The sequence below is a fragment of the Camelus bactrianus genome, chromosome 35 (genome assembly GCF_048773025.1).
Source record: "Camelus bactrianus isolate YW-2024 breed Bactrian camel chromosome 35, ASM4877302v1, whole genome shotgun sequence".
Taxonomy (NCBI): domain Eukaryota; kingdom Metazoa; phylum Chordata; class Mammalia; order Artiodactyla; family Camelidae; genus Camelus; species Camelus bactrianus.
Window position 1 is genome coordinate 27,832,977 of NC_133573.1, and position 27,250 is coordinate 27,860,226.

Sequence of the window (27,250 nt, forward strand, 5' to 3'; positions counted from 1 at the left end):
CAGATGCAATTTAGTTGCTGATTGGTTTTTAAGTATTTTTAAAAGCTAACAGCTCAGATGGAAAAAAAGGTGGTTTACTCTTGAGTTCTAAGGAGGGGCAGGGATGTCATCGCACCACGGACAGCTTCCACCACTGCAAGGCACACTTACTTTCTGTAGACAAGGGCGGCCCCACCCCAAAGGCTGACATGCCGGAACGTTCTGGAGACCCTCGAGCTGGCTGGACATCAAATCCAAGACCTCAGTTGGGAGGGAGTTGTTACCCTTTGAGTGAATCGACCAGGTCTCTCGTTCACGCTGAGACAGGAGGGCAGGGCCAGGGCACAGCCATTCGCAGAATTACACAGCAATTAACACCCAAATGGTGGAAGAGTCAACTCCCCTGGGTCCCCTGGGCCTTGAGGCTCAAGATGGCAGGAAATTCGGCTTCTAGGCGACCTTGAGCTTCGTTATACACTCACTGTAGTATATTAGCATGGTGAATGGCACTCCCACGGTCTCCATGACAGATCCGGGGCTGACCATGAAAGGTCAAAAAGTGGGTGGTGGTCCAGTTCCTGGGAATCCCAGCCCCTTCCCCAAGGTAGTTGGAGTAATCCTCCCACTTGTTAGCACGTGAAGGTGCCGAGCCCATAAAAGTTAACAACCCCCGGGCCTCGTGGCCGCCCTCCCTCCTGAGCCGGCCTGCACTGTCAACGGAGTGTGTATTTACTGAGCGCCAGCCCGCACCCCTCGTGGCCTTTCTCTTGCCTTCTGCCACAGCCTGCACTCCAGGCAGTATGGCTCTCTCTGAATAAATCTACCTTCACTCAACTGCGGCTCGCTCTTGAATTCTTTCCTGCGCGAAGCCAAGGACCTACACTTGGCAGGGCACATCCCAGGGGCCCAACCGAGACCTGGGACTCGGCCCTCCTCTCGCCCCTCCCCTCATTCTTTTTTCCTGTATCAACGCCACTCCTAATTCACACATTCCGTGCTGTCTTCTCTTCGCCTTTTGTTACCCCTGAGTTTTTTGTCAGTTTCAAGTAACATCACGTAGGAAGAGAAGAGACACAACAAAACAGCAAGTCCATCCTGACGTTCATCGGCAGGAATGGGTTTTAACTTAACGCCCAGATCAGGCACCACAATGCTTTGTGGATGTGGTGTTATTGGCTACGCCAGGTGGCAGAAGGTAATCGCAAGGCAGCTGTGTCCCCCCGGCAATGCTCAGTAACTTCAAGATTAAAGAAATAATCGAGGGACTCTTAGCTTATGTGTCTGCCTCCTTGATATTAATAAAGCTGCTTCGAATTCACTGATGGGAGTAACAGTTTGCATGGGAGAAAACACGGGCGATATAATTAGTTCCATAAATTTCGCACTAACTGAGGGTCAGTGGTCCGGTCGCCTAAATTCTTGGTTTCCTAACTTCCCTCTATGACAAGTAGCATTAGTGACCTGCTAATTAATTAGTAACATACGAATATATTAATGATATGTTGTTGGAATGTTGTAAAGTTGACCTGTGAAGTACTGATGCTTGAAAACCACAAAGAGCCATTGACTGTGGCGTGAATTACCGTGAGCAGGTTCTGAGGAAGAAGATTTGGGGGAAGCCTCCAGTGAGCTCACCAGAAGGGAAGGCTTGGAAGCCCGGGAGGCCTCTGGTGAACTGAATCCAACCAGACGGTTTGCAGGCAAGAGAAGTTCCCAGTTCGAAGAGAGGTTAATTGTGGTCCATGAATTCTCTCTCTGTTTAGGGTTCCACCCAAAGGCTGAGCAGGTAAAGTTTAAGTTATGGGGAAAAAAATCCACTCCTTTTTAAATTAACTTATTTCTTTAACGGAAGTACTGTTGATTTACAACATTATATTTGTTGCAAGTGTCCAGCCTAGTGATTCAGTATTTTGACAGATTATAACTCCACGAGAAGTTATTACGAGACAGTGGCTCTAATTCCCTGTGTTCTACAATCTATCCTTGTTACTTATTTATTTTATGTATAGTATAGTTTGTATCTCTTAGTCCCTTGCCCCTCCCCCCTTCCCTCTCCCCACTGGTCACCACTGGTTTGTTTTTTGTGCTGTGAGTCTGTTTCTGTTTTGCAATCTACATTTGTTTGCTTTATTTTTAGATTCCACATATAAGTGATAACACACAGTGCTTGTCTTTCTCTGTCTGATTTATTCTGTTTAGCTTGATGCCCTCCAGCGCCATCCACGTTGCCGCAAAGGGCAGAATTTCATTCTGAAAAAATCTACTTTCTCCTTCCTGACAGCATGTGAGGAGGAAAATGGATGGAGATAGAGAAACAGCTTGGCTGATAATAGCAAAAGCAATAATAACAACATCTAACTGCTTGTATTGTGTAGCTTAACTGAATGCCCAGCAATGAGCACCACACTTTATATTCATTGTAATCTTCACAAAACCCTATGAGGTGGATACTATAAATATCTCTTTTTATAAATGAGCAAACTGAGGCCCAAAGAGGGTAAGACTGTGCCTCACCTCATGCAACATATATATTCTAACATGACTCTTTTTTAAAACTTAAGGTACGTTGTGTATAACTGTACAGACTGTTAAGGATTCATTGCAAAATATATCTCACTATGTGTCACTCACACGAGCTGCAGTCACTCCTGAAAGCCATCGGCTGCTAAGAAAATTCATCCAAGTGTGCAGGAGAGTAGTGAGGAGAGATTTCAGGTAATAGATTTTGCTTTTTCACTGATTGTGATGGGTCCTACTGTCTCTAGTTTATTTGTCTTGGGAAAAGAAAGTTACACAAATAAAAATGTGTCCTATGTCCATTAAAAGGAAAGAAAACATCACTGTCCCAGGATCTCACGAAGAGAGGCAGAAATGGGTCACCTGCAAGCACCGTGATGATTTCATCCTCCTCGGTCGATCATTATTTAAATTATACTGTCAAGATCTGAGTAAAATACGTGGAGACACCAAGAGCACCTCCTTCACAAAAATCTCAACAGAAGTTGAAAGAACAGAGGACACTGTCATCCGTTTTCTTTGAAAATATATTGATGGCATTTGGAGAAGGAATTTTAAGCAATGACCCCAATACCCAGGTTTGAGCTCCCCTTAAATAATCCTTAAAGTTATTAAGAATTTCAAGACAGACAGCCGGTTGTTAAACCAGGCACGGGCTGCACGCTCACGAAGGCTGGCCCTGCCTGGGGACGGAGGTAAGGGCAGTGAGAAGGATGCTGGATAACTCTCAGTGAGTCAGACCCAAACGCTTATTCTTAACCTTTTCCCGCATCTCGTCATGGCTGCGGGTGATGAAACAATTCCGACACGAACAAGGAACCGTGATCCACAGGGCAGCCTGTCTCGTTTGGGAAGACCCCATCCCATCTCACCCCACTACAAGAATCACTGTCCTAAAAAAAAAGCTTGCTTTTTTTTTTTTTTTTTTAAGTTTAGCCATTGTACTAACCTTTTATTTTCTGTTTTTAAGCAGAAAAATGATGGTTGTCACCTAGTGTTGATGCTGTAACCTAAGTACCTACTGACACCTTATCACAGCAAACTTCATTCTTAACTTAACATTTATCATTTGATGACATTTATTCGGAAGACCTAAGGGCCAGGCAATGCCCCGTGAGCTCTGAATTTAAGGAAAAATCTCCCACGAGCCTGCCTTCGTGACTCCCACCATCTGGAGGAGGGCACGACTCTCACAAGGAAAAACACCTCCTCTGCAAGACAGATGAGGCAAAACCACCTTAGAAATAACAGTGCCAGCAAATGTGACACAGCTAATTTAAAAAACAATTCCGTTTTTGGCAAGGACAGAAAAGGCGGCAGTTTGGACAGTAACTTAGGACTTCTCCGTGCCTTAAGTGAAGACTGCCTCCCCCGGGGCAGGTGCGAGGCGTGTTGCAGGGACTCCGCACGTCAGGCCGCTGTGTCCACCAGCTGCTTTCTCTAACTCCAGGTCCGCACGGCCCAAGAGGAATATATGAGTCACAGCTGGAATCTGAACTTCTCCTAGGAGCACAGTTAAAAAGCTAAAGGAAACAGGTGAACTTCATAGACTTATTTTATTTAAACCAGTGTGTCCCAAATATCTTTTTGACACGATATCCATATAAAAATGATGGATGATCTCGGCATGTTCATCTACATTTTGTCTTTGCACTCAGTCTTGAATCTGGGGTGTATTTTACACACACAGCACATCTCTGTTCAGACTGGCATATTCCAAGAGCTCAGAAACCACAGGCAGCCAGCAGCTACCATACTGGGTGGAGCTGCATTCAGTGTCTTAGCTCTGAGCGGAGTGAGCCATTGTGAGGCTTCGGGACAGAGAGATGCAAACTGAGGTTCTGGGACAACGCTCAGAAACTTAGTCTTGATACAACTTCTGGAGTCCCGTAGGCAACTGAGTAAAGACTCTTAAGGTACAATTTGATCGAGAAAGTCAATGTGGTTTAAGAACAAGATGCTACAATTTCTTTATCTAGTCATCTGCCGATGGACGTTTTAGCTTGCTTGCTGGTCTTGGCCACTGTATATTGTGCTGCTATGAACACTGGGTGCACGTACCTTTTCGAATTACAGCTTCCTCTGGATGTGTGCCCAGGAGTGGGATTGCTGGATCCCATGGTAAGTCAGTTATAAAGAAGTTGTGGCCTGTATATGCAATGGAAGATGACTCAGCCATAAAAAAAGAATAAAATAATGCCATCTGCAGCAACATGGATGGACCTGGAGATTGTCATACTAAGTGAATAAACCAGAAAGAGAAAGAAAAATACCATATGCTATCACTCCTATGTGAAATTGAAAAAAACGACACCAATGAACGTATTTACAAAACAGAAACAGACCCACAGACACAGACAACAAACTCACGGCTACCAAAGGGGGGAAAGGAGGTGGGAAGGGATAAAGTGGGAATCTGAGATTTGCAGATACTAACCACTGTATATAAAGTGGATAAACAGCAAGGTTCTTCTGTCTAGCACTTCAATATCTCGTAGTGACCTATAATGAAAAAGAATACAAAAGGGAACATATGTACGTATATGGAGTTCAGGGCTGCATAACTCTCAGTGAGTTATGCGTGGCATCAGAAATTGACACACGATTGCAAACCGACAATACTTCAGTGATAATAATAATAAAAAGAGAACGGGGTACTAGCAGAAGGCAAACGCTTTCGTCACAGCTCAGGGCCAAGGCAGGGAAGGCAGGATGGGTTTGGAGATAAGAGGAGGTGCAGTGAACCCAGGCGGGCAGACCGTTTCTGCCTCGTTGCATCCATAGTTCAATCAGTCATATTTTCTTTTGCGGGGAGAGAGCACACATTTTCCTGTGCAGTATTTTACCATCGTTTTAGCCTGACTTTGCTAAGACACTTGTCTGGCTCTCCCACTTCCTCATCTTTGAGCTGGGATGGGGGTCATTTGATGTCCCCAAAGCTCTGCACCTCTTTCCTGACCCCCGATCCCAAGGTTCCTGCAGCAGAAATTCAACCTTACAGAAGGACCCAGGCAACAGAAAGGCATTTCCAGGCCACGGAGCTGGGGAGGCGGAGCCTGCTAGTCGCTGCTTCAAGCAGAGGGAAGTTAAGCCCCGTCACGCGATCGCATCTAATTTCCATTTTGGAAATTACTCTGCAGGAAAGTGGTGCGGAGTCTGCCCTCTTCTCTGCCAGCTGACTCTCTGGGCTTTCAGGGAGGGATGCAGCGGGTCCTGGGTTATGTGCAGTGGCAGGGGTTCCAGATAAACCCATGTCTTGTTTAACAATGCAGAGCTGGGGAAATGGATTGGATTGTTGCATTAACCCATAGAACATTGGTGATGAAAACCTTCATACTGGAATCAATAATTCAGTCTTATCAGTTAGTCTAGGCTTGTGACATTTATTTTAATAGACATTCTTGGTGGGGGGGGATGAAGTTTATGGTTTGCATTTTTTTTTTTTTTTGAGCACACAAATGCCTTGGCTATTTGTCTGTAGTTGTATGGCGCTTCTGCAGCCTCCTTATGCTTTCTATGCTGTGCAAATTTCAGACATCTGAGTTGAGAAGGATCTGTTCTCTTCTCTGTTCCTGGTCCCTCCCTACCCGGCCTCTCAAACCCAGCTTTGCACCTACTCGGTCTAAGACCCGTTGGCTAATTTAATGATGCCTGACTAGTACCTTTTTTTTTTCTCTTAGAGATTAGTTTCATAATTTGCATTACATTCATTTTGCAGCTCCGTCTGTTTTGTCTCTGAATCTCTAGTTTTCTTTTCTTTTCTTTTTTTCCCCAAACAGGGTTGGCTGACATCCCTTGTTAGATTTCAAAGCATCTGAGGTTAAAGACAGGGGTCTTGAATTTGTTGCTGCAAATTTCTTCCAACTTCTCAAAACGTTTCTCCCATTGGTTGTTCTTGCAGAGTCACGTGGTCCAGCCACGGCCAAAGGCCACACTTGCCCTCTGTCCGTTCTTATAAATAAAGCTTTATTGGAACAGAACCAGGCTCATTCGTTTCTGTGTTGCCTCAGACTGCCTTCCTGCTACAATGCAGAACCGTCTGGTCCACAGAGTCTAAAACATTTACTCCCTGGGCGTTTACGGGAAGAGTTTGCTGATCTCTGCAGGAGGCTATGCCCATCAGTCTTCTGTACCTACCCTGGACTTAGAATAAAGCCACAACTTAGGGGGGCAAAGGGAGCACATGGCTTGGACTCCGGCTGACCCTGTCCCTCCCTAGAGAGTTCCCTGAGCCTGTCTGAATCTCAGTCCGTTCTCAGCGGAAGCAGCCAGTGCGAGCTCCTAAAAACAGAAATCTAACCGTGCTCCTTCTTTTAGCGGTTTTCTGTTGTTTTTGGAAAAATACCCAGGCTCCTTTTAACGGGCCTCCCCCCACCCTCCAGGCTCATCTCCTATTGCCCTGTGCCATCTTACGCCACACCAACACCTTCTATTTAGAATTTTCTCCTTTATTTATTCATTTTCTTCTTTATTGTCTCTCCCCCACCACACACACACACACACACAGACACACACACACACTACAATGAACATCCCAGGGGAGCAGAGATCCTATCTGCTGTTTCCACTCCTGTATCCCCAGGATCCCACCCAGAGCCCAGCACATAGCAGGTGCTCAGTAAATATTTGTGATGTCCATGGATAAGCAAAAAGGATGGGATGGATGTTAACAATGGTTAACTTCTGAAGAGGGAGCGTCTTTGGCTGATTGACGTGATCTGCTCCTGTGTTGTTTATTTTGCAACAAGAACGTGTTGCTTTCGTGAGTCAACGGAAAAGCATCTCCAAGTGTTACAGGCCGTGAGATCACGTGGAAGGACGCACATGAGGCAGCCGTGCACACCCAGACCTGCCGGTGTCACCCGCCCTGGGGTTCCCATCTGTCTTCCTTGGGTGAACTGGGGCATCTTTTGCAAAGTATGAAGCCAACATTTGTCATGAGCTATTTTTTCCTTTTTTTCTTCTTGGCCATACACTTTGGATATTTTGGGTTCAAGATAAACCCCAAACCAGTTCAAGATGCCATTCCTGGGAAGGAGCTAGAAGAGCAGGGCACAAAAGCAAAATGACCAGCCGCTGACGGAGACAAGTAGGGAGGCGGAGGAGGCTGGCCCTGGGTGCCTGAGTCCAACCAGGTGAGCGGCCCCTGGGCAGGCCTCTGTGTCCTGCCTTCCTGTGCACTGGCCCGGGGCCTGGAGCAGCACCGGAGGGTGCTTTCAGCCCCAGGACAGACCGGACGAGAGGCAGAAGCAACGAAGGAAGGTTGGAGGGAACCTCCTCTCGTTTTGAGCAGCTTCCATGCTTTCTTTGGAATAGTCAAAACATTCAGCTGACATCTTTGACTCCTTGCATGCAAATAAACAGATGCAGTGGGGACACATTGGCACGTCACTGAAATACAGCTCCGTGACCCACTGGCGTTGACTCGCCTTGGTAACTTGCTGTGATAAATAATTGAGTCCATCACGCACCAACGCAGTTAGATAGGAGAAGTCAGGTCAGGGAAGCCTGACTGTGCAACTATTAATATTTGTTCTTCTCCCCCACTGAAGACAATTTATTTGTCTATCGTGTTTACCTTAGTGCAACCCAAGTGATACTGTAAATTATTTTTTTAGATCTGCTGCTTCCTCTGTAGAATAATGATAGTAATATAAACATAATTAACTTTCACTGAGTGCTTCCCTGGGGCCCTGGACTGCGTGTATTACCTCATTAACTCTCGTAAGTATTTAATGAATGAAAAAGTCCTGTGTGCGCATTCCCCATTTTTCAGTGAGGAAACTGAGTCCAAGAAAGACTTAGGAACCTCGTTGATGTTTCAAGGCCTGTTGATGGCGTGGGAGGCCTCAAACCTGGAAGGCCAGACTCTGACCCCTGAAAGCTTAACCTCCGTGCTCTGCTTCCTTGCAGAGCTAAACTTTTCACACCGAATTGGAGGAAGCTCTCTATATTTGTGGCTGTCAGCCTTAATTCATGGTAACTCTGACTTTTTCTCAGTTTCTGTTTTTTTTTTTCCTGTGAAATACAGATTGCTTTGAAAAGCGCTCATAACATGCCACAGATGGTGACTGGTCCTTAAGGCAGTGGATTTGGAGCTTTTGTCTTGGTTTGACTTGGGCATAATTTTATTAATAATGATAAGAAAAATCATCAACTCTTGATAAAATGCCTGACAGGGGTAAAAGGGAAAGAGCGCCCCCTTTATTTCCATCCCCATTTTCAAGAGTTGACTCCCAATAGCAATTTCTTGTGCAAGCTTCTGGAAATACGTTATTTCTTTACAAACATAAACAGTCATGAATATATGCATATCTTTAAAAATAAAATACAAATGGAATCACGGTATAATTTTCTACAACTTGCCTTTTTACATTGAAGGCAAGCGCATAATTTTAGGTTCATCAATAAAAAAATATCTCTGCAGATACATACGCTAAAAATTCATTGCAGTTCATTGAAGGTAAGAGCAAAAGTCTAGAAACCAAATGCTCATCCGTTAAAGATTAGTTAAATTAATTATATTACATAAAATGGATTACCACGCAGCAGTAAAAGAATTGTATACGTGCCAGCATGGGACGATGCCTTTTTTTAATCCTTTATTTAAATCTCCTAAGTCAGGTATTGAGAAATACACACATTTCCCACTATCTGGCCCCAAAAAGTCATGCCCAACACCTATTGTTTTGAGGCCGTGGGCAGGGTTCTTGCTGGAAATTTTGTCTCTTAAGCAAGAATTCAGAACCTTCCCTTTGCCAACTGCAAAACAAATGTCTCTCTTGGTGGCTGTAATGCACAATGTACTTGTTTTTCTATGGGCTTCCGTGGAGAGTTAAAAAAAGGAAGCAACCAATAGGAATATATTTTCTTGTTCCAACCCCAGATCCTTTTCTGATGTCTTTCCTACTATCCCATAACATAAATTAAAAATAAAAATAAAATAAAACAGAACACAACCATAAAAACATCCAGATCAACTCAGACCTAAACAAGCAAACAAAAAGATTAGTAAATTATTCAGCAAGTAGGTTTCTTCTCAAAGTTTTGAAGGGGCTGTCAAATTTTATTTCTATAAATGTAATACTTTAGGGAAATTTTTAAAGTTTGACAGTATTCTTGAGTTATCCTTTGCAGAGTAGACCGAACCTTAGCATTCAAAGCTCCTTCACCACGTCCCCTCAGTTGTGGGTCCTTTCCCTTCGTGTTCCCCGCTGTCCTGAGCATTTGTCCCCAGGTACCACCTCTGGCCACAGCACTTCAACTATTGATAAACTATTGATTCAGATACAATGAGTCAATAGTAGGGGCTTTTGGGAGCTCTTGTGGTTGACTGTCTAAATTTATATCCTTTGCAGTATTGTTCTTGATCATATGATTTTAATATCATTAGAGCCAGGATGTATTTACAGCCCCGCAGATCTGGTTCAAGGCAGGGTGCTGGGCACTGGCCAATCAGCAGGGTCCTGGATGCTCCCCTGTCACAGCTGGTGTTACTCCTTCAAGTACTGGATTATGGAAACTTCTGGAAGACCCAGAGAGTCATGGGTGAGAAGCCAGAGGTGACCAGGATGCCTGGGAAGAGGCCACCTGGGGGCTGGGAAGCATTTCAGTATTTTAACTGTTACCATGGCTGTATCGATTGCTAACCTTGATTATGCTATGGGTGCAAAAGAGCAACGAGTCCAGGAAAGAACACCTGTAACTGGAGAACTGAAGACATTTAACTCAGCAAGCATTTATGGAGCACCTACTGTGTGCCAGACGCTGTACGGAACACAGGGTTGCAGCGACAGCTGAGAATGGTGCCATCCAGCCTGCCTGGCGCTTGTGGTCTTAGAGAAGGAGAAAACAACGAGGCTGAGCGGGAGGGGCTCATTCCGTCGGGACCACTTAACCTGCAAGAGGGAGGGTTTGAGGGAAAAGTTTTTAATTGCAAGGTGTGCTGGGGGAGGACCAGCCGTTATCCGTGGTGATGACTGAAATCAGTCGCCTTGAGAGAAACTGCTGTTAGTCGTGAGGGAAGCAGTTTGCGTCTGTGAGCATCATTAGGACCAGGCACAGGCCACTGGGTTAGCTTTGGGGGGGGTCTCTAAAGGGGGTCTGGCGGCCGTACCCCCAGGGTGTCCTGGGAGAGCTCACCTCGGTGGGGAGCGCCTGCTGTGACGGGCGGGTGCGATGCTGTGCATTCTCATTGTTTTGGGCGATATACGCGCAATATTTGAGGAATTTTTATCAAGACCACAGGCAGAGCAACAACAAGGTCCCACCGTACAGCGCAGGGAACTAAATTCAATATCTTGTAATAACCTGTATTGAAAAAGAACATGAAAAGGAATATATATATAGAGAGAGAGAGAGAGACTGACGTATGTATAACTGAATCACGGTGCTGCACACCAGAAACTAAGACAACACCATAAATCAACTACGCTTCAAAAAACAAGAGCTGAAGTCTTCTTCCCTAAAAACAGATTCTGTGACCCGAAATGAGTTTAATCACAGACTCGTCTGAAATTCTCAGCCCTGAAGCATCAGTAGGTGAAGAGGACTCAGTCGGTCTCGTCTGGCCCATCCCGCATGGCATGCCCATCGGGGAGAGAGAGCGCGCGTGGATCCAGTCAGTGGGCCGTATTGCAGAGAAAACTAGATGATCTTCCTCGTGGCTGCTCCCTCATGTGTCACTGCGTGAAAGCTGCTTGTTTTGTGGCAACAGACACATTTTGGCGCCTTTGGGGGCTCTGTGTCACCAGCGGAAAAGCCAAGCTGAATCCCATTCTCTCCTATGAATCACCCCCCATCTGCCAGTGGGGTGCTGGCGGAGGGCGCTTTGTTTTGAGGGGGATGAGGCACAGAGTTAAAAGGAAGCCTGTTGAGTCCCAGATCTCAGGCCATTTGTCGTGTAATTAGAAACATAATGTTTTGACTGAAGAGCGGGTCACATCTGATAGGGTGTCAGCAACGCAGGATGAATATTAAACTTTTTGGATGTAACTCAGTAGAGTCAGAGCTCTGATGAGGACCCCACATCAAGTGCGACTGGTACAAAATCGCTTTTCCCTTGAACAAATGCGATATGAAATCAGTCTAGGAATTTCCACAGCGTAATAATGAAGGCGGATGGAGAAACAGACTCACAGACAGAAAACGGATTGTGGTTACCGGGGGAAAGGGAGGGAGGGCTAGATTGGGAGTTTAGGATTAACAGCTACACATGACTGTATATAAGATCGATAAACAACAAGGACCCACTGTGTAGCACAGGGGACTATACTCAATTTCTTGTAATAGCATGCAGTGGAGAAGAATCTAAAAAAAATGAAGCTTTGCTGTACCCATGAAGCTAACACTGGAAACCAACTACCCTTCAACAAAACATAAGAATTAAAATAATGAGGATGGTTGAAATGTATACTGCACATGTGGAGGACTTAAAACCACACATAAAACACTGCTGGTTGTTTGGGCATCTCACAGCTGGGGCGAGGAAAAGTCTACAGCGTACGGCTCGAGCAGAAGGCTGTGAGTGGCAGGATGCATTTTGGGAATTTATGATTCTGAAAATGTGTGCCCTTCTTCCCACAGGACGCGTATTTAAATGGAACTATAATTTGTGTGACCATTTACAAGTTTACTGTGACGACGCCAAGCCTCGCAGTACTTGGGTTTTATTAGAACAATAGCGAATGCTAGAATTTACTTCTCTGATGGACTGGAATGAACATAACGGCCTTCTTCAGTTCACGGGCTGGGCTCCGTGGTGGGTGGTGACAATACGGGTCCCTCGTCGCTGTGCCCGGCTTGGTAGGTCTGGTGCACAGACATACTGTAGGCTCTCAAAATTACTTGTCGAGTGGGTGAACGGCTGCGTGAACAAACACAGGAAATGTGAGTCTCAGCACTCAGGAGGAGGGCCTGGGTTTTGCAGGTTCTGAGAAGGCGACTGTGTGGGGAGTCACTTTAAGGCAGCTGGACTCCAGGCCAGCTTGAGTCCTGGGGAGGGCGATGTGCGTGGGCCGAGTGGGGAAGAGATCCTCTTACCTTCTAGACTGAGAAGGGGGCCAATGGAAGCTGCCCTTGGGGCGGCTGGGGTCCCAGTGGGTGGGGACGAGTTCTGACTCTCCGCAGACGTGCTGTGGGGCCTGCGGAGGGACTTCCTGCCTGGTTAGGTTTGCCCGAGGGCCTCCAGTGGGACCAAGACCGCACCTGGGGGGAAGGAGTGCGGGGAGCGGGCGGGGAAGTGGAAACTTGGCCTGATTTGACTTCGGGGCCTCAGGGAAGACAGAGAAGAGGAAAGTGGTTGAAGCCAAGGCTGGGGATTTAAAGAAGCCATTATCCTGGTTTGATGGCTGTCGTTGGAAGGTTCCCGATACACTCTTCACGGAAATCATGACTTGGAACTGAGGTCGGCCGGGCTGCTCTGTGTTTGGTGTTACGAGTGTGAGAGCTGTTTTGGCACAGACCAAAAAGGCCAGGGGGGTTTCTAGGATTGTAGAGAAGACATAACAATTACATCTTTGTTTGGATAAAATGATCCAAGAGCAACAGGTCCCCCATCTTTGCACGCATCCCTGCTATGATGTCCGCTTGGACAGCATCACTGTAATGACATCTGCCCCCTCAGGGCCCCAGTGGCCTCCTGAACGCCGGTGCTTCCTGAGGACACAGCCAGCACAGAGCCTGATTATTCCTGGCAGCATCTCACTGGACTGTCGGCTTTGGCATGCTGGCCGAGGTTCGCTGAACCATGCCAGGAGAATCCCAGAACGCTAGCCTATGAGGCCAAGTCTACGAGACGCACGTCTCTAATTTTCCCTTCCCCAGTGTTCACAGCAAACGCCCGAGTCCTCTCTGCATTCAGCCTGACTCTAGCTGGAGAAAAGACGTTCGTGATCTTGTAGGCATGCGCCAGCGACACGCAGACAGCTCCAATTAAAACACACATGGAGTAATTCTTCACTGCGCATCTACAAGTCAGATTTCCCCAAATTTCAGTTCTCTGGAGCATGGCTTCAAACCTAAATTCAGGACATAAACTCCATGCACTGATATCATTATACTTTGCATCTAAGTTTTTTACACCTAGCTATTAACCATAACTTACAACAAATTCTTAACACACTGGCTCTCTTATGTACAAAAGAGTAGAGCGCTCTGTTTAATGTAGAGGAAAATTGTGGGGAATGCAAAAAAAAATCTGAATTAATGTGAAATTATACATTATGTAATATTTATGTGTTTGTTAAGAAAACTTTAAAAAGGTTTCGGGATGCTTTATTTTTGATGGTAGAGAGAAGAGTATATACTAAGTTTATTACATTTATTCTTCTGTCAAATACGGTTTCAGGTTAAAAGTTTGGGAGCTAACGTGTGAACTGCCCCTATCTGGAAAATGCCATCATTAGAGCACCTCACTTCCCAAGGTGCCAAGTGGAGTGTCACCAGGTGTGTTCTGATTGTTTATTTTCTCTTTCAACGGCATCTTATATTCCTGCCTGTTCTAAGTCTTTGCAGTGTGCACATTTTCCCTCCACTTCATCCTTTTTCTTGGTTAAAAGCAAAATCATCAATAACTTTAGATGAAAACTGTTTGTAGGCGCGTGCTGAGATAATCCACTGTGAAGGCTCTGACTGATTTCGGTCTGAGGAGAGATGCAGACTGTATCAGCCTCATCTCCGCTCGGAGCCGAGTGTCCACGCGTCTCACTCAGAGCCTCCAGCTTTTCTCCTGGCACCTGCTGTTTCCCACAGTTTTGTAAGCTGTCTGCTTCTAATAAATGCAATTATATTTCTGTGGTGCTCCCGCAAGCCAGCAACGAAACACTGCCTCTCCGTCTCAAAGCCCAGGCCCCCTCAGAACCACTGTCCCAGCACCAAGATGTGATACAGGACGATTACTAGTTTTTCTCTCGAACGGTAGCTCCAGAGAATCTCCATGAGAGGCAAGTGCAGATGCCAAACACTGGAACTCTAGAAAGAGCCACGTGGAATTTAAGTGTTTTATTGCAGATAATGGGCCCCTGCTAAAACTTGGCTTTCTGGCGATGCCACGGACTTACAGACCCTTGGACGCTGGGGTGAAAGGGTGATTTGGTCTGATTCCACTGGCCAAGTTCTCACCATGCTCAGCGCACACTTTTGTTAGAAGATTTGACTGTCTTGGTGGAAACATGTACCACTTAATGCTTATTTGATTATGTCCCCAAATAACATCATATGATATTGTGGAAATACAGAGAATTCAGTAAGCAGTGCTCTAACAACAAAATTGACTCTGTGTGTGTGTGTGTGTGTGTGTGTGTGTGTTTGCACACGCCTTTGTGTGTGGGTAAAAGGCACAAAATGTAATTTAATGCTTTGGAAAAGGAGTTGACATTCTGGGTGCATTGAACTAACTCTCAGGGCTTCTTTGAGCTTCAAGATGTAAAGGAATTCCCCAACGCTTAGGGAAGCAAATTTCAACTGCATTGATTGTGAGACCATCTTACAGTTGGAAAGTGGACCCAAAAACGCGCGGGTTGTCCGACCAATCCCGGTGTACCGTGTAAAGCCAGCCCTGAGTTTGTGGTGTCCCAGGCCTGCTTATCTGCACCGGCTCCCTCACTGCACACAGGATGGGTCCCGCCCTCCCTGCCTCTCAGGCAGGAAGGTTCTCCTGCCCTCTCCCCTGCTTATTCCCCGTCAAACCCTCCCTGTAGGAGGAAGGAGAAAGGGCCTGATGGCAGAGAAACAGCAATGACTCACAGTCATTTAAAGACCAACGATATTGCCAATTTCTTAGGGCTCAAAACGTCACCCTAAGAAATAAAGCTTTCCCTGGGAGACGCTGGACAGTAGCCAGCGGTTCACTGAGTGATTTCCCTAAATAACCCAGGGGGACTGCTGTTGGCATCCTTGGTCTCGGTTACTGATTTGATGTTGGTTTACTTTGGAGGTGGAGGGAGGGCCACGTGGATTTTAGGGGTTCATCACCACGTTTTCTTTCCAAGTTTCACAGTGTGTCACTCCCTCTATTACCTAAATTGCAAATTTTGCCAATGTTACGGACGGAAGGTTTGTGTTTCTTCCCCCATAGGTCACATGTTGAAGCCCTCACTCCCAACGGGGAGTCTTAGAAGTGGGGCCTTTGGGAAGTAATGGGGTTTAGATGAGGCCGTGAGGGTAGGGTCCCCAAGATGGGACTAGTGTCCTTACATAGGAAGAAAGAAAGACTAGAGCATCTTCTCTCTACCACTTGAGGACACAGCGAGAAGGAGGCCTTCTGCTGGCCAGGAAGAGAGTTCTCACCAGGAACCAAAACTCTCGGCTCTGTGATCTTGACTCCCCAGCCCCGAGGGCTCTAAGGACTGGTTATCTCCAGTCGCTGGTGTTTTGCTGCAGTAACTAGCTAACCAGCTACCTAACACAGCTGGTGCCTCTGGCCCGGTTACCCCCATTCTAAGCAGACTTCCCAAGGGGACTAGTGCCTGGAGCCTGGGGGAGTTGAGGTGACTTGGCAAAGTGACCCAACATGCTTGATAAAGTTACTAAGATTCACTGTGTTTAAGAGAGACGGTGATGCACTTTACAAATAGGAACAACCAAAAAGAGTGTTTTTAAAAATTGTGATAAAAATATTTGCAGCAAAAGTGTAGCCTCTACACCGTTTTTAAGTGGATGGTTCAGTGGCATCAAGCACAATCCATGTGGTGCCACCATTGCCACCGCCCACTAGGCGAGGAATACAAGCATAAGTGCGTTCCCCAGGCTCACGGCCACGCCCGCCAACCTGCTGCTGTGTCTGTGGCTAGAGCTTAAGGCAGAGCATTGGGACTCTCGTCCTTGCTCTGTGGGCTTTTGTTTCAGTTCATTTTTTAAAGCGGGTCCAAGTGTAAGACTCTTGCATGAACTTGCTCCTTCCTGTCCTGTTTTCCATTTTCCCACGAGTGGGCGGAATGGGGGGGATGTGACCAAGGGCAGGGTCTTGATGCAGAAGAGAATCATTCTTCCTTGACCTTTCAGCCTCAGCCTAAGAGCTGAGACCTCCGCTACTTTCTCTGAAGATGCTCAGTGCCTTCCCCATAGTCACTCAGGGTGGGGGGGTAGGGGGGACAAAGTCAGTGGTCTTTACGAGTGATACCTTCCAGGATGCAGAGTATTACAGATGTGCAGGACAGGAAAGGCCTCTGTTGCTTCCTACACCTTGACTTCCAGCATTGCTTTTAATCAACGGAGGAGGGAAAACAAAATAGTTGAAAACAGGTCAACAAATGATGGGCAAGTGCCTGATAGGAGCAAGGCATCGTGTCCGCGGCCGGGGGAACAGCGGCAAACAGCGCAAACTGAGAACCTGCCTCTGCAGACCTGAGGTCTCGCAGGGAGACAGACAATGAAAAAGTGATTTCATGGGATGTTAGGGACCATTTAGGAAAAGAGGGAGATTATGAAGGTCAGTGATCCTTGACTTTTGTGAGCCATCCATGGAAATCAGAAATACTTTTTAAAAACCTGAAGTGCAAAAAAACATCAAAAGTTTTACACAACAACAGACATGAGGAAGAATCCAGGTGGGAGCCGGGGCTGATCATCGGTTGTAATCTTCCTAAATGAAACACGATGTAAGAACACATGTTGGGATCAGGAGAAAAATCACCGTGGCGATGCCGGTGCAGGAGGAGACGCCTTGAAGAAACCATGCTGCTCTCTTGAAAGAGAAACGCTTAATACCGCAGGTGCTTTGAGAGTTCTCGTTGAAAAGCGCGCACACGTGGAAATTAAAAGTGCTTTCGGAATTCCAGTTCTTCAAATGGGCAAGGTTTCTCACTGCTGTTGTTCTATCATAACCCAGCCAACGGTGAGGTGAAGTGATATCATCCCTTTAAAAACAAATCATACGTCACAGAGCTTCGCAGTTAGAAACAATCTTAATCCTCTCTCGGTGCGTCAGACTCTGCCCGGCTGCTTCCCTCCCCGTTTGGTTGACAATGAGATGGCTAAGACGGGGCAGCAGTGACAGGTAATATGCAAATCGTGTTCTGTGTGCCACGTACCCCGCTAAGCAGTCTGCATGCCTTATCTTAGCCGAGGCACGGCAAACCTCTTGTCTTATTTCTGGTTTACAGATAAAGCATCAGATTTAAAGGGTTTTGTAATTTGGGGGGAAGCAATGGAGTGGGCATATGACTGAATTCAAAGTCCACGTGGTATGTCCCCTTGGATCTAATTAATTTAATTTTAGTGCTTCTATTAAGCAATTTCAACATCCTTGATGGAAATATTACAAGGAAGGGGGGATACTTAGGACTGAAGCCCAACAGCCTTCAAGGTACAAATGAATTTCAATAGTTGACGCTAATAGTGAAGATGGGTGAAATACAACACTCTCCCGCACCCGCCCGCATCGCCCCCCCCCCGGGACCGAGTCTTTAAATCTAGTCCTTAGCTATAAGTGAGTCTTTTTTTTTTTTTTTTTTTTTTTTTTTCTGGCTGGTGGAAGGTAGAGAAAGGGAAAGAGCTTCTGAGCAAAGTTCTTGGGAGAGGAAATAAAAGGTGTCTGGGTGACAGAGACTTGGCAGAGGCTTGGCAAGTTGTGTGAAAGAGATTTCTGGATGGATCACTTTTTCCCCAGCTTCACTGAGGTATAATTGTCAGATAAAACTATAAAACAAAGTGTACAGTGTGACAGTTTGATAGACGCACACAGTGTAAAAGGGTTCTCACCTTCGAGCTAATTAGTACACCCATCACTTCACATATTTACCCTTTTCTTTTTTTTCTTTTTTCGGTGAGAACACTTAAGATCCACTCATCAGATTTCAAACATGCGTAGCGCTATAGGCAGCACGTTAGACATGAGCTCCCCACACCTTATTCACCTTATAGCTGCAAGCACGTCCACCGCCGTGTCCCGTGTCTCCTCCCCCAGCCCCCTGGCACCACCAATCTACTCCCTGTTTCTGAGTTCAGCTTTTTCAGATTCCACGTATAACTGAGATCAGGCAATATTTGTCTTTCTCTGTCTGGCCTATTTCACTTAGCAAAACACCCTCAAGCTTCATCTATGTTGTCGAAAATGGCAGGATTTCCTTCTTTGTTCAAGGCTGAATGAACTTCCACGGTGTAAGGAGACCCCGTTGCCTGTACCCATTAATCTGTCAATGGGCACTCAAGGTGTTTGCATTCCTCTGCTATCGGGGATAATGCTGTGGTGAACGTGGGAGTACAAATATCTCTTTGAGATAACGGTTTTGTTTCCTTTGGACATACACCCAGAAGTGGGATCCCTGGATCCTAGGGTAGTTCTATTTTTAATTTCTCGGGGAATCCCCATGTAGATTTTGAGAGTGGCTGTGCCAGTTTATTCTCACATGCACAGTGTACAGGGATTCCCTTTCTCTGCATCCTCCCCAGCATCTGTTATCTCTTGTCTTTTTGATAATAGACACCCTGACAGGTGTGCAGTGACATCGTACTGTGGTTGTGACTTGCATGTCCCTGATGATGAGTGGTGTCGAGCTTCTTTCCATGCACCTGTTGGCCATCTGTATGTCTTCTTTGGAAGAATGTTTATTCAGATCCTCTGCCCATTTTCCAGTTGGGTTATTTGGGTTTTTTGGTTTGTTTGTTCGTTTTCTGCTATCGAGTGGTGTGAGTTCCCTATAGATTCTGGATATCAACTGCTTGTTAAATACATGGTGTACAAATGTCTTCTTCCATTCCATAGGTTGTCTTTGCATCTTCTTGAGGATTTCCTGTGCTGTGAAGGAGTTTTATTTAGCTTTCTGAGGTGGTGCCAACAACGTACCACAAACTAGGTGGTTTACACAGTAAAAAGGTACTTCCTTAGTGATCTAAAGGCTAGAAGTCCGAGATCAAGGTGTCAGGACTGGCTCCTTTTGAGGGCTGTGAGGGAAAGATCAGCTCCAAGCCTCTCTCTTTGGCTTTTTGAGAGTCATCTTCTCCCTGTGTCTTCACATCCTTTCTCAAATCCCTCTGCACACCCCCATTTCCACCTGAATTTTGTCCATTTTGTTCATCACACTAACCTTCGGCCACTAGGCAATATTCTGCGGAAGGTGATCCTGCCATGCGATGAATCAGAAAGGAGCCGTGGTTACTTCCTCACGTTAGCTTCTCCCTTTATCTCCTCGTGTGTCTTTCTTTTTCCTTTTGTATTGTTTAATTTACTGCAGATCTTTAGAAGTGACTGGAACCTCTTCACTTCTTAGCCTCAATCTGACTCAAATCCCCTTCTGGGAACTCAGAAGTCCCCTCACGTAGCCTCAGGAAATACACCTAAATGTTATGAGTTTTCGGAGACAATTAATCCAGCAGCGCAATTCCCGCCTGGAACTCCCCTCTTCCCCATTGCCTGAGCCTCTTTAAATTTTGCTCTGATTTGCTACAGGCTTCTTCCTTGCCGGCCCATAATTCACCCGAGAGAATGAGCGCACACTTCACTGTCCAGGAACGCACTGTTTGGGAATTCTCTGACCCTTTTCTTATCCATTTTCCCACTGTTCATTTAAAAAGAAGATTCAGTTGTTCCCCTGCCATTAAAGTTTAGGATTCAATTCTTAAGGGATACAGCTCACTTCTTCTTCTTTTTTTTTTTTTTTTTTTTTTTGCAATAATTTGCAAGAACCAACACACCTAAAGAAAGGAATCACACTGAGAATTTAATTAGGTCATTGGAGGTAGAGACTCAGGAACAAGAGATGGAAGACATGGAGGCTTAGAAAGTCAGTTCAAGGTGAAAGGTGACTTCATAGAGAGATGGCCCCTTACACACACACACACACACGCACACACACACACACAATCGCCTCTTCTTACAATTCTTAAGGTCAGGACCAGCTAAACTGAACCTAAAGACATAAGCCTCCAAGTCTGTCTTAAAATTTCACTCCATGTTCTCTTTACTCCTAGAGTCTGTGTCGTCCCCATCTTTGTGAGATACCATGAGAGTGAACTCAATCAAGCCTCAAGCTGCCCTGCTGTACAGAACTTTCTGTGGTGACAAAAATATTCTAGATCTGCATTGCTCAGTACAGTAGCCATTAGCAAGTACATGAAATAGGGCTCAAGGAACTGAATTTTCACTTCACTGAATGTTAGCTGATGTGCGTGGACCCGTGTCGCTAACGGCTACCATATGGGACACTTCAGCTGTAGACAGGCACCAACAAGACTCAAGGGACAAAGTTTGAGAATTGACACCTTTCTTGGTGTAATAAGTGCACCAGATCAGTCACACTCACGGGGCAGTGAGACAAAGGCGGGTCTTTGAGAGAGGAGGGGTTGCCCCTCCTCCTGGAGCCGCCTGGCCTCAGATGCACGGGTGAGAAATGGGGGTTCTCAGGGATTTCAGACTGCGCCCTTCTAATGCCTTTCCCGCATTTCATAGCCAGCGCCTCATGGTCTAGGCCACTGCTTCTAAAGCAGTGATGTGACCATTAAGGCTGAACAACTAGCTCTCGGAGCAGAAGCAGGAGACACCCTGGCCGACAGCGTCTGCCTGTTCCCAGGGTGCAAATATTCTCACTGAGGCTGACTTCAAGCTGCCAACGCAAATCCACTGGACACCAAGCTGGGAAGCGTGTCCCAACACCAAGTCTCTGACACCAGTTGGGAGGTCCTGAAATTCAGTTCAGTTCTGAAACAAGTCACCCACAATCAGGGCAGACCCCACACATTAAGAATGGACTCCTTCGCAAGACTGCATTTCAGATGCCAGCCACAAATTTCAGGCATCCTCAAGCCACCTGCACGTCTGCCCAGCTGACTCCAAATTTGGGAGCTTCCCTCAGTCCCCTCAGGGTCCAAGATTTGTTATAATGATGCAGGGACTCAGGAAAGTGCTGTACTCAGGGTGACCATCTTATGACAAAGGACACAAAGGAATCGTCAGATAGGCAGGTACGGAGGGCAAGCTCTACCGGGTCGTCTTACCCGAAAACCAGGTGTGGTGTAAGGGGTTTGTGACGAGTAACAAAAGACCCTGCTGTCACTTAGAAAATTCCAAGGGCTTCTGAAGCTCTGTGCCAGGAACCGAGGACAGAGCCCAGCTGTAGTCCTTCCAGCACAGGAAGGGAGGCACGTGATCTGCTCCCCTGAGCTGCTGTGAGTTGGCTCTGGATCCTCCTGGAGAGATTTTAAAAATACTAAGATCTGGGTCTCGCCCCCAGGGGTTCTGCCTTAATTAGTACGGGGAGCACCCTTGGCACTGAAGTTACTGAAGCTCTCAGGATATTCTAATGCGCAGCAAAGTCTGGCTCGTACCAACAGTCCTTCTCCTCTCTCAGAGCCAAGGAGACGGCCTCTCTCAATAGCCTGCAGGGTAGAAGCCCAGAGGGTGAGGATGTGGACTTAACCTCTCCTGGTTTCCTAACCTGGGGGTCGGAGAGGTTTTGTTGGAAAAAAGTGACATTATAAGCTGAAGTTTGGCAGATAAGTAGAAGCTGGCATTGACTACAGGTTTTCTCAAAATTATTACGCTTGATTCTCTAGCTGACGGACACGTTGTCCATGACAGGACAGAATCGAAGCGGTCCTTCTGCAGAAGGGACGAACAGCGTATCTTCTTACATGCTTGGTCCTGCTCAGCCAGAAGAAAAGAACTGACATTTACCGGCGGAGCAGATCTTTGTGGACACTTGCTGTCTAACCTCACATGAAGGCATTTCCATACTTTAAAAAAATCATTTATTTATTCGTTCAAATTGAAGTGTAGTCAGTTTGCAATGCTGTGTCAGTTTCAGGCGCACAGCACAATGTCCCACATACACATACGCACATTCTTTCTCATGTTCTTCTTCATTATAAGTTACTACAAGATATTAAATGCAGTTTCCTGTGCTAGACAGTAGGACCTCGTTGTTTATCTATTTTATGTATAGTAGTGTGTGTCTGCTTTCTCTGTTTTTACCTGACGGTGATATTTAAATAGAAGGGCTATTAGTAACATTGATTTTTTTTTTTTTTAAAAATTGTTATCTGTCTTCATTAACTTGAATTGATATTTTGGGGCCTGTTTCTCGGTGGATATAAACTCAGGCTATAGTGTGATGCTGCATTTTTAGGTTCCGGAAAGGATGCAGCCCTGACCATGACCGAGAACGTGAGGGCTCCCTCTCAGCAGCCCCCGGCACAGGCGAAGCGTGGTCAAGACTTCTACCTGGGCTGGGAAGTTCCTGATTCGAAGGGGGTTCACATGATACAGCGTTACTTGACCTGAACGTTACAGAGGTGGAGGCCGGGACGAGCGTTAAGAAGACCAAGCTGAAACTACAGGAGGAAGGAGCCCAAGGCAAGTTTCTGTTTCCTGTGAGGTGTGTACGTTGTGTGTGGGGGTAGGGGGTGGAGGGCGAGACACTAAGTTCTCTAGAAGCTCTTTGAAGGGCCAGCCTACAGAAGTAAACATGAAACAGAGGCAAAGGACTAAAGTGAAAAATTCATTTGTCTTAAATAAAAAAACCAAAAATCAGTCTTGAGAAAGAATGAATTTGACTGCAAAATAAAACAAAACCCTCATCCCTGGCAATAAATGCCATCTGCCCCACTTCTGAAACATTGGATTGTAAGTGTTAAGACACCACCCGTGAAAACTGTGTGGATTTACAGACTCTTAGACAGTGACTGTTGGAGTCGGGAAGCCTGGGAGAGCAGAGTGCTTACCTGAACCCCATGCTGTGGGAATTGGGGCTCAATATGAGAGTGGGTTTTGGGGAGCTGCTGTGTGCAGAGTTGAACAAAATCCAGAAAATCAGGCCAGGACTGAAGTTACAGGGGATGTAGAGAGGTGGCCTTAATGAGGATGGAGACAGGGAGATACAAGCAGGCACGGGATGAAGGACCGACTGATGGAGCCCAGAGCCCAGAGCAGGCACAGGGAGAGCGGGTGGGAGACGGAGCTGCGCTGGTTCCCTGATACGCTGGGAATTAAGCCTGACATTTTTAATACAGCGCCTAAGCACTAGCCCACAGGTCGGGGGATATATCAAGAACACCAGGGGAATCGGAGACCACCAAGCCCTTCCTGTTACAAAAGCGGAGGCAGGGAGTCAGAGAGGGCAGAGAATTCACATCAGCGCACACAGGAAACGCGAAACCACAACTCAAGTTGCTTGCTGTCTTCTTGGCTATTTTGATAAAAATAGCTACTGACGGGTGCACTGTTTTCAACTTAACGTCAAGAATGCCTCTTATTGTCTTTTATTTTGCTGTTTGAATTAAATTAATGGATGATAGGAAAAAAATAGGTGATTTCAGCAGGTCATAAATTTCCTTGAAATCAAAGAAGCATTATTTCTATAGTTAGCACTGTCACATGACTGTTGAAAAATACTCACTGAACTGACTGGCAGTATGAGTTACTGATCATGGACAATGAAAATGATGATAACTGAGTTAACACACAGTCTAGGCATTGTGTATTTCTAGATTGTATGATAAACTAAGGAAGGAAATGGGAGAGACAAATTTTTGAGTTTGAAAATAAATTGACATATAAAAATGAAAAAAAAAAAGAGAGAGAGACATACAGTTTTCAGAAGGAAAAAGTTCATGGGAAAATAGCTTAGCCATGGCAGTCGAATGTCAGCAAAAAAGTTGCATTTGGTGGGTAGAAATGATGTCATGGCGGGCAGGAGAAGATAGGATGAAGAAAACAGAGATTCCATTAAAAACTTAGAGGAGATTTTCTTATGAACATGACTATATAAATCAGTGCTTACTGCCTCTTCTGAAAAAGCAAACAGAAGCAAGCAGGAGAATTTTTACAATTGTGCAAATTCAGTCGTCTGTGGAATTTAAAAGTCAGATCATCTGCAAGCTTCAAAATACTTGTAGGGACTTTCAAAAGGCAAGACAGAACGAGATGGGAAGAGATGCAAATAAGGAGCTGAGAGAGTGTGGAGTGGAACCATGAGAAGCAAATCCTAGGAGGAGTCATCGAACCTACTGCTGCTGATCGCCAGTCAGTACAAGAGCCCCAGCTCTTGTTCACAGCGAAGGTCTGCTGTACCAAGATGAGGACAGCTCACGGCAGAAAGTGTGATGCACTCAGGCTGGTTCAGACAGGCAAGGCAGAATGGAAACGGAAACCTACACCGAAAGCGAACGTTCACAGGGAGCGGCCCGCCTCTGCGGCCCTGCAGGAGGAGCAAGGGTACGGAACTGTCTTGTCCCTTCTCCACTTGCAGGAACATCCTGCTAATAGCTGGGTGGTGAAAAGTCACCTTTCCAATGATCAGTAACAAAAAGAAGATGTAAATAAAAATGTGGAAAAGATCTGCAAAGCTTTCCAACTGACGTAACAAAGATAAATTGAGACCAAACGCTTGGCTATGATTTTCAAGAGCTTAATAAAGCAAATTGCTTCTAAGAGGAAGACCACAAAGTAGCAAGTTAAGAACTTGCAGAGAGCGTTGTGAAACAAATGCAGGTTGTAGAATTGAGCAGCCAGAACTCAGAAAATAAACAGAAGAAACACAAAACTACTACAAAAATGAAAAGGAAATCCGAGGAAAGGAATGAAAAATGAAAAGGAAACCCGAGGGTCACAAGAGAGAATCAACAGTGTGAAAAAGACAGAAAGAAACTCCTAAAGAAATAAAAACTGAATAAAATAAAATAGTACATATTTAAAAAGCGTTAGCGAGAAAATGACAGAAGTAGATGTTAAGCAAAGTAGATCGAAAATAAATGTGATTGGAATCCCCAAAGAGGAACTGAGTAGAACAAATGCGCAAAGATATTGTTTAAGAAAAAGGAAAGGCGTCTGAATGGGCGTATGATGAACCAGCAGATAGTGACTGAAAACAGCCAATGTAAAAATATAATCCATTAAAATTATTTAAAATAATGAAAAAAAAAACCCCGAAAACCCTTTGGGTAGCCAGGCAAAAGTAACTGCCACTAAAAAGGGGAAAACATGGGGCTGGCTTCAGGTGCCTCCCGCGTAATACTGAAGACTGGAAGGCTATGGTAGTGAATGTTACAGTTCTCTGGTTATCTTCAGGACCAGAAGACCTACGAGCTAGACAAGAAAATAAATTGTGAGCCAAGGATTTCCACCAGGTTCTCCTTTCTCTACAATAAATACAGAAAACCAGTTTTGAACATGCAAACACTCGGGTAACAGTGTTCCCATGAATCAGTGCTGAGGTTACTAAAGGATGACCTTCATTCAACCAAGAGATTACTGAATAACCCACAGCAAAAGGACCCCTGGCGACGAGGAATCTATTTAACTGTATAAACAAGTTCAAAATGGTGGATCAGCGGGACAGGATAAAATACATATATTATATGCCCAGACCGGGTACAAATCTGATGACTAAGAAAAATGCAACAGGAAGAGGAAAAGGGTGTGAGAAGCGGAGTGGGTTTGCTGGTTGCCTCGTTTATTTTAGCCGGATATTAAAGATATCATTTAAAGCTCACAGACCAGGAAATAGATGTGTTAGCACATTTCAAAGTACACAGTTTGTTTTTTTAAAAAAGCACATAGGCTCTAAGAAAGGTAATAATATTATTTTTTTTTATTGAAGTGTAGTGAGTTACAAGGTGTCAATGTTTGGTGTACAGCACAGTGGTTCTGTCACACATGTGCATACTTATATTTGTTTTCAGATTCTTCTTCATTATAGGCTACTACAAGATATTGAATATAGTTCCCTGTGCTATACAGTAGAAACTTGCTGTTTGTCTATTTTATGTACAGTAGTGTATATCTGCAACTCTCAAACTCCCAGTGTGTCCCTTCCCACCCACCTCCCCCCTGGAACCTGGCTTTATTTATTATTATTATTACTAATTTTTTTTTCCAGTGAAGGTACTGGGGATTGAACCCAGGACTTTGTGCGTGCTAAGCACGCACTCTACCACTAAACTTTACCCTCACCTCCCCCCAGAACCTGGCTCTAAATGAGGAACACTTGCTGTAATTTTCTGGCGTGCTTGTCAGTGAAATGGTTACACAAATGTCCCTGAACGTCGTTGGGTCTCCCCACAGGTGGACTGAGTTTTCCTGGACGTTCCTGCAGCCTGCAAAGCTCTTCAGGCTGGCAACACTGAACGTGGAAAGACAAACTCACTAGCACTGGAATCGGTGACATTTTTTCACGAAGGACCATATTTTGATGCGGCAGGATTGAAGCCCTGCATTTAATGACCTCTGTGACCCGCGTCTCCCAAAGCGGACTGTATTCGGGCCGCGGTGCGCTCAACCTGCGTTCTAAGTAACAATCACAGACAAGAAGTACAACTTGGTTTTGTTTTTTTTTTTTAAATATATGCTAACCAGAAGTTTAGAAGGATGGGGGCTTCAACGATTTTCCCCTCCACCTTGAGCATTCATTTAATTTAGAATATCAAATATTTTAACGTGGACCAGGACAGCACCACGTCCATGCTTTGGAAAGGAACCTGCATGGTTTGTGTGAACATTCACCCACCACCTGATCCACACCCTGCCCAGGGCTCCTAAGAAAGTGTGTGAAAGGTAAAAATCTATCTCTGCCTGCTGGTCTCGGAAGGTTGCTGCCACCTATAGGTGGCTATGAGCATCTGCACATAAGTGATGTCAGGGTGGAGGGCGAGAAAACCCTCTCCAGGAGCAGAGAGAATAAAAAGGCCCAAAAGGTGAGCATGTGGAACTTCAGAGCCACGCAGAGAGCACAGGAAGTCATCCTCTCTGCCTGTGACCCGTCCCTTTCCAACTTCCGCCTCTGTCGTATAGAATGTTTAGGGCACCCAAGGGCCTTTAGGTGAA